Source organism: Cuculus canorus, chromosome 1 (genome assembly GCF_017976375.1).
Source record: "Cuculus canorus isolate bCucCan1 chromosome 1, bCucCan1.pri, whole genome shotgun sequence".
NCBI classification, from domain to species: Eukaryota; Metazoa; Chordata; class Aves; order Cuculiformes; family Cuculidae; genus Cuculus; species Cuculus canorus.
Window position 1 is genome coordinate 65,827,498 of NC_071401.1, and position 10,602 is coordinate 65,838,099.

Sequence of the window (10,602 nt, forward strand, 5' to 3'; positions counted from 1 at the left end):
AAGATGAAGGGACTGTAGTTATTCTATATAAAAGTAAAGAAGACAGAGAGAAATTATACCAACTGAGAGATATGTAAGAGAAAGTGAATAATCTGTATGACAAGCCCAATGTGTATAGGACAAGAAGTAGTAGCCTTGGATCACAGCAAGAGGGATTTGGGTTAGACATTAAGAAAAAATTCTAATTATAAGAAAAGTTACGCACAGGAGAAGAACACTTACCTCACCCGGGGAGACTGTAGGATCTCCACTGCTGGGAGATTTCAAGAACAAGTCATGCATCTTTCAGGCATGCTCAAGGTCCTGCCATTTACATGGACTAACTGATGAAGAGAGTCTTGTTTGCTATGGTTCTAAGTTTTACTGTCTAGTCTGTATAAACAGTGAGAAGTGGTTTGTTGGTATGAGAGCTACAAGGACCAGCCTTTTAATGTGTAGAAGCCATTAATGAAAAGCAAGCTTAAAGGATGTTCCAAAAATATTCACCTGCATTTCAGTGTGGGAAGAAGATAATCTCTTGCTGAAGTAATCCTGTTCTACCAACAGGAAGAGGACCAGGAAATGAATTCTCCCTGGGAATCTCTTTCTGTGCAGTAGCCAAGCCTGTGGGATGGCTTTCCCAGGATTGTTCTCCTTCCACTTACATGCAGCTGCTGGAAAGTAGCTTTCCACAGACTGAACAGATGGTAGGAGGGTTGGAATGTTGGTGAACTTGTTCTCCAGGAGAACAGGAAGGAGCATGAAGCTGCAGAGAGGGTGGTTCTGTTGTTATACTCTGTACAGAAAAGTGTCCTATCTGAGGCTGGACTAGCAGGTGGTTTTCAGGGGCTGTAAGGACACAAGGTGTCAATAATGGCATGGCAAATGTTGGTCTTCTACATGTACATTGGTGATAAAAGTAAGACTAGTGAGAATGTGGGCCCTCTCCAGAAGGAAAAAGAAGAATTAGTTACCCAGGATACGGAGAAGGCTGAGATACTCAACAACTTCTTTTGCCTCCATCTTCACTGGCAAGGGCTTAAGCCACACCACTTGAGTTGCAAAGGACAAAAACAGGGACTTGGACAATGAAAAACTGCCTGCTGTAGAAGATCAGTTGTGAGACCATCTAAGAAACCTAAAGGTGCACAAGTATGTGGGACCTGATAAGAGGCATCTGCAAGTCCTAATGGCATGGGTGGAGGAAGTTACTAAGCCACTATCCATCACATCTGAGAAGTCCTGGCAGTCTGGTGAAGTTCCCATTGACTAGAAAAGGGGAAATGTAACTCCATTTTTTATGAGAGGAATAAAGAAAGCCTCAGGGAACTACAGGCAGGTCAGTTTCACCTCTGTGCCAGGCAGGGAGGGGCAGTTTATCCAGGATTTCTGGATGGTGGCTCATTGCTCCAAGTGAAGAGCGAATGCCTGGGAATACTGAGCAAATGATTAATGTTGATGAGTTCTGCTTGGAGCACAAAAAAAGGTCATATCAGCCTTTTTGCAGGCCTATGGTAGCAGTGGATTTGAATTTCTTAAATGCATAATGGCTTTCCACAGAGTATAACTATGAAAGACAGCTTTAAGCGCTGCAGAAAAAAAAAAACAGGCAAAAAAAAAATAGGGTAGGATCAGTGAAAACCCACATGAATAACTATATCTAGAGTTGAGATACTGGTGAGGACTCACAGAGGATAAGAAGAGAATGAGTGAAAGAAAAAGTGTAAGAACTGTTCTTGTTGTCCCACTTGAAGGTTAAATAAAACCAGAGAGTCAGAGAGGACTGTGAAAATAATGGGGGAAACCTGCCTTCCTACTCAGGAAAACAAGATTGCCTTGCACCCAAAACTGATAGACTTTCCAGAATCTTGACTCTGGAAGGTGCATTTCTTGCAACACTAAATTCATAAACCTCTCCATGTCAAGAGCATCTGTCTTTCTGACGCGCTTCTGGAAACTGATGTGAGATCCAGTCTTCCACATGAAATAATGACTGTTGATTTAACGGACTTCATGCTGTAACCATGTCTGTGCTCTTAGCAGAACTACAACAAGGACTTGCCTCCTTCACTTTGCTTCTTTAAAACACCCTTCTTAAATGATCTCAAACTGGGAGGTAAGAAGGGCTCACATAGGGAAGGAGAAGGATGAGAAGTAAAGGCAGGAACAATACAGAGAACAGGTCAAATTCAGACAGATGTTCATAGTTTTAACACTTCAGGTTCAAGTGGTTCCTCAAATCGTGGTGCTGTAAAACTGCAGCTTTTGAGCAGTGGCTGGCATGAATGTAGTATAACCTTTGATGCAACTCTGCTAGAAAGACTGCATAAAATTCTGTCTCCTTGATCATATGAGAAACTGGAGCAAAAAAGTTTCCCTTTGCCAGTTTTCTTTTTTATCCACATAATGAATTCTATGTTCCAAGGACTTATGTCTCTGCTTTGTCTTGGGATCCTTCTCATGACTGTTTCTCTCATTTCCTTCTATTCTCTTAATTTGCTTCCTTTTTCACTAAAGCAAAGCCAGTCATTTTTAAACACCTACGGTCCATGCCTTTCCCACTAGAAAACCGCACATTGCGTTCGTCACGGGCTGTAGTTACATGTTTGGGGTCAGGCCTGAACTGAACTACTTTCAGCATAACAAATTGGGAGGGCAGGATTTTGGAAGACTGAGGTCCTGTTTGTTAGTGCACCACAACACTGCTGCTTACTTGAGCCATGGCTGCAAGAGAACTAAGAGTCACCCAGCAATGAGAAGTTGAGGCCAGATTATTGACAGCTGCCTGTAAAGCATTTTGTTCTTTTTGTTCCTGGGAGTACATAGCACTTTGGCTACCCACTGACGGCCAGTCTTTCATTCGGGAGAGGGAAGGTGTGATATTACACTTCTGCTTTATCCAACTTGTCCTCCAAGTGGTAAATATGTGTGTGTGGGTATGCACATATGCAAAGAAAACTTAAAATAATTTATGAAGGAATTACAAAATCCAAGATGCCATAATCTTACTTACAAAAGAAAAATTGAAACAAAAAAATCCCTCCCACTTATAAGAAGCTAAACATTACCACACTTCAAAATACACCTGGGGAAAAAAGTATTGCTGGACTTAATTACACTAACCATCTTACACTATCACAAAAGAATGTACTTGATTACTTCAGCCAGATCAGCTACTCATAATGTTCTCCTGTTTTGCCAACATATTATGATATGAGAAAATATATGTAAATCCTGATGTAACAATGTATTCTTGGTTATATTCCATTCAAAAAACTTTCAATAAACAATATATTAAGCATATAGCATAAACCACATCTGAGTATTAGGAAATGGGGTACAGCTTTCCCTCCGCTGTTGAAGCTGATGAAGTATTCATTGTCCTTCTGCCCTGCCTTCGTTCTGATCCCTCCAGATACCCCACATATGTCAGAGGCCCCTACAACTATCCCTGCTTTTCACTTATTAATCAACCAATTCTGAGAACATGCTTTAACCCCAAACCAAAACACTTCAGCTAAATTAGATTGGTGTTAAAATCAGGAGGAATTAGATGAAGTCTATGGTTAAGAATACATACTTCTCTTTGTGCTAACAAGCAATATTTATGGACAAAAATGCTTTAAAATCCTTTCCTCAAGATAGTTTATCTACATTTGCTGCCTGAGCAACTGCTTTTGGATCAGGATGGGGTGAGAGTTGGTGTGGGTAAATTGCAAAGCCAAATATTGATCTTCATCAAAATTACCTGACTGAGGCAGTTTAAGAGTATCGTATTGGTGCTGTAAAAAGAGGATTGACAATATACAGTATTTAACAGCATTAGGGTAAGGCGGGAACATTGCCCTGGGAGAACACTATTTCTTAATGAAGACTTAATATTGCCTTTGAAACTGGAGGGTAAATTGATTCATTCATCTAACAGCATTCAATTATTAGATACAAATACATTTTAAAATATCATCATAATGCCATTCTTCCTATACTTTCTAAAGAGGCCTGTCTCCTGAACTGTCTCTAAACTGACCTTTTAACTCTCCCAATAAATGTTCCCCCCAAATTCTCAAAGGTAATAGGTAAAGAACTTATTCAATTAACCTGGCAGGCCTGACTGTAGCTGACAAAACCAAGAAATTCATGTTTAAGATTGAAACTCCATCTTTGAGACACCCCATTGTGCTTTGTTGCATTTTAATAAGTGTTCATCTGACCCTCTGCCTGTTAATTATGGGGATCTTCAGAAATTTGTTCTGGCCCCCTTGCTCTTCAGTACTGATGTGCTTCTTTCACTTCTATTTTTAGGGACCTTAAGGTGAGTTATCATTGTTAACCTGATAACACCCAGATCTATTTTGCTCTTTTAGCTGATCCTACTGAGGCAGCTTTCAGTCTTTTCATCTTACCTCCATAAAGCACAAATTGGGATCTTAACTGAATCTCAAAAAAAAAAAAAAAAAAAAGGATAAGAGAGACAGTAGAATCACAAAAATTAGATCCTCTTCTCCCTTCTCCCCACCAACCTACTAAAAAGTAGCTCCAAGTGTTCATTCCCATTAAATGAAAATCTGTTTATCATAAACAGAATTGAGATACTAGTGGATCTTATTTAGCCATTTCTTTTTTCCTTCTTCTTTTCTTATCCTTTTAATGTTATGGATTTCCCACGTGAAAATAAGAACAGACTGAGAGGATACTGTAAATCTTCCTCAGCACTATCTCTCTTGTTCCCAGTATACGGTTCAGGAATGTCCTTTTATTACCACTACAGCAAGGAGTACACATGTACGTAGGAAAATTTTAATTCAGAGTAGAGAGAGAGAAAAAACCAAACCAAACCAAAACCATGGAAGAAAATATTTCCTGGTACTTCCTGTGTCTGCTCTCTGCATCAAGATTTTGTGGATTGCTCCTGAAAGAAATATGGATTTAAGAATTATTTAATTTCCTCTGAAATGTAGTCTGTTAACCATGAGGAGATGTTGCTCTGCCTAGTAAATGAACTTCAGAAGGGCACAGAAGTAAAGCTAGATGTCATTAAAGAACAACAGAAAATTTGTGATTATTTGGAGGTTTCTGGGTACAGTGGCAGTAGAGATATTTTTTCAAAACACTATAGACAAATGTTCATACTTTTATATTTGTCTGAAACAGTCCTATGAATCTTCTGAGATTTATTCATCACTAGAAAAATTTAATTAATAGTATTTTACTACTAGTGGAATTTTCCCATTGAATGCAAATTATTCCAAAAGTTTATTTTCAGAGTGTTTCATGCTTGCATTTGTCAGACAGCTGGTAGAGGGAAAGGGTTTCAAAAATAAAGAAAATTATATACAATGAATAACCAAATGCAGTAGATGTTAGGAGATTAAATGTATTTTTATTGTGAGGACATAGTGCTGCTACAACCTAACCTCCTCCACCCCTACAGGACAAAGAACAGTTAATGAAGAACATGCTTTTATTAATCTGTAGTCCATTTCTGTGCTATATAATACTCATTAGACATTTACTAGTATTTTCTTTCCACCCATCCCATATTTTATAGAAGAATATCTTTCTTCAGCCTCTGATAAAAAAGGACTGGTAAATGGTTGACTAATACCCATTGTCTATTTTTTAATATAATCAATAAAATCTTAACATCTTTATATGCCCTGATACATGGAAGGTCAACGTGCATTTTGTTTTGAGAAAATTGTTCAAGGCCTGGATTATCAAGACTCTGAAGTTCTTCCGTTCTTTGAATGTCTCCCAATCTGTTCTTTTAAGAAGTATGTCTCCCTCTGTGTAGCTTTGTTCTGATAAAGTAATCCCAGTGGTAGTTTTTCTCCTGGTGTGTATTAGTTACGAATAACATGACTTTCTGTTCACTTATTTTTTTTTTTTTTTTTTTACCATTCACAAACTTATTTCTCCTCTCCCACTCAGGAAAAACTAGATTTCCAAGTAGCTGCTGGGCTAAACTCTTTGATTCTGCCTCTACTCCTAAACAAGGAATACCACTTTACAGCGGAGAATACTTTTCTCTTAAAGCTGAGAAAGCCCCTGCTTTATTTTTGTGGACAAGAAAGGCAACTTTCTGAGAGCCTGAAACATTATCAAATGAAGAGTTAAGTGATGGCATTCGTTTTTTTATAATGTACTGCTACTCCAGTGAACTTGAACAGTAGGCCTGTGATTAACTTTACCTTGTCTCTCTTATATAAAAATCTAACTTTGATTTTTCTTTTTTTATCTCTAAGGAGATTGGGTAAAAATATCCCAAACTAAAGTAATTCTACTCCTCACTCCTTTTGGACTGTGAACACAATGGGTTCCTATGCTCATAGTTACTGACAGAATATTACAGCTTTCTTTTGATATATAGTTTTATACTATCTTCTCCTGGTCAAATGCCCTTTGATGTGTAATTTTACAGTATCTCCTACCAGTTTCTCAGAATGTTTTTATTGATGTTGGTCAAATCAGATGTATAATGGAAGAATATCAGCACAAGGATATTGAGTCAAATGAGTTGTCTATTAATTTTGCTAGTAGGTCCTGATCAAGTCCAGTGTTATGGAAGATTTCTGCCATTTTTTTTCCAAAAGTTTGTTGATTAGTCTGTCCTAGTTTGCCCAAGGAGCTACTGCCAAATCCTTAGGCCCTGATCCTGCAGTCAGATCTTCATGTCTGGGATCCTATTGACCTCTGTAAGTTTTTAGGCAGATATTAACATCAGACAACTGTGAATTTGTTCCAGGAGAATTTCCTAAGATCATCAGTTGTGGAGTTGCTGAGAGTTTCCTATGGGCTAGAGATCAGCTAATGCACTTATCATGCAGATTCTCATCTTCTACATGGTCACAGTTTCTGCCCACGTATCATTGCTGGGCCCCAGGGACCCTGGTGACAGGGTTCTACACATATACAAGTATGCACATGTATGCGTGTATACACTCATACACATTTATAGTGTATACCTATATGTACTAGCATTATGTAACTAACGTACATACAAGTATGCATATATATATATATATACAAAATTCTAATTAGGCACTTGTCTCATGAGTGCATTCATCTAGGTTCAGAGTTGCTGTATATTCTCTCTTTGAGATGATCTATTTTCCTTCCATGGGATTCTGGGCACAAATATGACATCTCAGTCATGTCACTTCATCCAGAAAAAGGACAAAAAGTGAGAGAAAAGTCAGAGAATTGAGAATTATGAAGTACTCGGACTTAAAAAATAAGCACACAAGTCAATATATTACATGGTCAAGTATCTTGGGTTTTTTTCCAATTATAGTGTGCTAGAGGTAGGTGATTTGGGATTTTGGATCCGATTCCCTTCTTAAGCACACAAATATAAACAAGGAGGAGTACTGCTAAGTCCACTGAGGGTAGCCTTACAAGACTATCTTAGAATGAGGTCTTTGTTTCTGGACTTCAGGCTAATATTTTTACACTTTTCTTTCTGTGGGAGTGATAAAGGCAAAACTAACTTCCAAAATCCACTCAGTTCTTTTACAGATCCAGATTATGACCACAAGGAACAGTTCTTATAAACCAATCTAGAAAAAGAGCTGTTTTTCTAAGAATGCCAGAATAAAGTTTGTGATAATTCCTGGTTAAGTACAATATATGTAATTAATAGAAAAAAGTATCCAGAACAGTAAGAACATTCTGGAGTTGTGATTATTTTCTTTTACCATAACGAAGATAATGAAGTATTTAAAAATACTTCATCCCTGGAAATAAAGAAGCAATACTTCTATTAATTTCCTTCAGTATTGTATACAAAAATGCTTTCTCTTTCCCGGTGATTAATGCGTACCTACATATTATTTATTTTTTTAAAATAAATATGTTGACATAATATAAAACACACTTTGGGCCACAAAAAGCCCGCTAAGACTGTGAGTTCTGGAATAAAGGAACTAGGACACACTGTTGTACAATACCTAGAGTTTGGTTTCTCTTAAAATTTGAATTTAACTATTAAAATGAAATTATGGTAAATGTAAAGTTGGAAGTCATTTTTATTAACTCTGATTAAAATGCAGAGTTGATAACTTGGAAAACATCCCAATGATACCTGAGGGGTGAAGCAGGAGGATTAGAGATGCTCAGGAAAAACCACACAGAACTGATCGTTTTCCCACCGTATCCTTTATAAAGCCGTAGTTCTTGTTTCTTAAAAATATAGATACCTTTAGTTTCCTTACAGCCTTAAATTTGTCAAAGAAAATGTGACCACTACAGATAGTTTCTGTAAAGTCTTCTCAAGCTGCATTTCACTTTGTAAACATCTCTGCATAACAAAACATGCAGGGCTAGATCCTGCCCTCTGCCATGTGCAGAAAACAATCCCGCTGGAGTTCGCCAAGGTTAATGCATGCAGCTGAAACTTGAATTTGGTTTACTTTTCTTCACAGGGGGGGCACTGAGACATATTATTTTTACTTCTGTTTTTCTCCACACATTTGTTGGATGATCCTTTGCCCCCAAACCCACACTTTTTTTTTTTTTTTTTTTTTAGATTAAAGAAGATGGGAAGAAAGTGAATTTTCAAGCCAACAAAACTTTGCCACATGAAGATCCACGTGGTTATGCCAAGGGCCTGCACCCCTGGCCACCTCAGAAAGTCAGAAACTGAAATGTGAATCTGGTTATAAAATAAAAGTCATGGAATTGTACTAACATATAAAAGCTGGATATAAAACTTGCTAAACTGAGAAGTGAGTGTAACAATTGATCATGTATGTTCCAAAAGACTTTGATGAACAATGTACTGTTACCAATATCACCTACCACAAAGGCATGTTGCCTTCAATAATAATAATGTTGTGTTTGTAAATCACCTTGAAGACATACATTTCCATATAATGTCAATGCACTGTAGAAAATGCTACATATTTTTCATTTTTTTCATTAAGTATTGAATATTTCTTCAGTGTCATAATTGTATTCAACCTCACTAAGAGAACAGAACACTGTCCACATTAAAATACAAAGTAATCAAAATTAAGTTTTGCCCTTTTTCTGAGGTATATTTTATGCTAACTCTATTTAATAAGAAAAAAATTCTTTTTTTACCCCCTAAAATCTTCACAGACTACTGAAAGTGTAGCTCTGACAGAGAAATACTGTTTCGAGGAGTAAGTTGACATGGTAAGGAGTCTTTCAAGCATCCTGCTGCCCTGTCCAAAAGCTGCTCCAGAGGCTAAAGCAGTGGTCATTCCCCACAAAGCCAACACCTCCCCTGAAACACAGGGCAGCAGGAACAGCAGCAGCAAAGGAGGGTGTTGTACAGCCTCTCCTGGAATGCAAACTGGCTTTAAGATACGTAATAATATTTAGAGAGAGAAATATTTACTGATGTTCCCCTAGCCAAACACTGCAGCTGTAACTATAAAGCATGTGAAGATGGCAAAGCAGCCAGACCCTTTCCTAAGAGTGGCTTTTTATTTTCTTTTTTTTCCCCTCTCCTAACTATAATGGGTGACTGCTTTACTGCCTAAATAGCTCTAAAGGGCTATGAAACCTGAAGTCCTGTTAAATGTTTCTTCAGATGTACAATCAAATTCTGCATTACAAATCTCTCAGTAAAATCTCCCAAGCATCGCAAGCAGTACTTACATAATTTTCCATTAAGTCAGTATTTGTGAATTCAAGACCTAGAAAATAAGGAAAGTGAATGTGGATAGGGAAGGGAAAAAACAAAGGCGGGGGGGAGGGAGGGGGGGGGAAAGGGAGGGAGAAAAAAAAAAAACCCACGAAGAAAAAACCCTACCCTGAAACAGCCATGCAGCTATTAAACATATGCCAAAGTAAACAATAGTGTGAGGGTCTGCCATAGCTTTGCCCTGCAGGTAGACGGCAGGCGGCACAGAAGGAAAGCAAATGGCAAGGAAAAGAGAAAGACGGTGCAGGATGTGGATGAGATCTGCCGAGCCCTGAGAGCGTGATTGTGATCCTCAAGTCACACCATCAGCCATGCAAAACAGGACATACCTTTCTGGCTTGCTGGTTCTGTCGGCTGAAACAAAGCAGTCCCATTCTCAGCGGGAGGCCAAATCAAAATGAAATTTTATTTAGTCTGCACTGTCCCCAGATTGGGTTTCAGAATGACTGCTTTAGGAGATAGCATGGATGTGGCTGATGCATGCTTTGCATATGAAACTGCAATAGGGAAGAAGAAGAAAAAAAAAAAATCTACATAATCAAAAAAATCTGTGCTCTGTGTGTATGGCAAAACCCCCCCTGGACGTTAGCAAAGCAGCTACAATGGGTGTTTTAAAAAGTGACCTTTCTGAATAAAATGCACATTTGTGCTCCACAATACTATTTTCAATAAATAGATAATAGATCATTTTGCATGTAATTATTCAGAAGCTGCCCTGAGAGACTGAAACATCAAATCATTTTTCTTATTTTTTTTTTTTTTTTTAAAACACAGAGCAGAATTATAGTTTGGAAACAAATGCAGAGAAAATGTATATCTAAAGAGGATTTCTGCATCTTGCAGTGGCTGGCAGTGACTGCACCTCAGAATCCTCTTCAATTTAATATTTTGTTTAAGTTTCTGTTTTCTAGAGTACGCAAAGAAAGGCCTACTGCAGTAAAAAAAATCTG

At 37.9% G+C, this 10,602-nt stretch overlaps 1 long non-coding RNA gene across 4 annotated transcripts in view; it reads right to left on the reverse strand.

Annotated features, from left to right (window-relative positions):
- Positions 1 to 10,118, reverse strand: part of LOC128851311 (uncharacterized) — a 183,198-nt gene extending 173,080 nt beyond the window's left edge. For all 4 annotated transcript variants that reach the window (XR_008448646.1, XR_008448645.1, XR_008448648.1 and 1 more), the window contains exons 1-2: positions 9,982 to 10,118; positions 9,607 to 9,644 (exon numbers count right to left, since the gene is read on the reverse strand). This is a non-coding gene — a long non-coding RNA (uncharacterized LOC128851311). The remainder of the gene's footprint in view (positions 1 to 9,606; positions 9,645 to 9,981) is intronic.
- Positions 10,119 to 10,602: the final 484 nt, after the last annotated feature.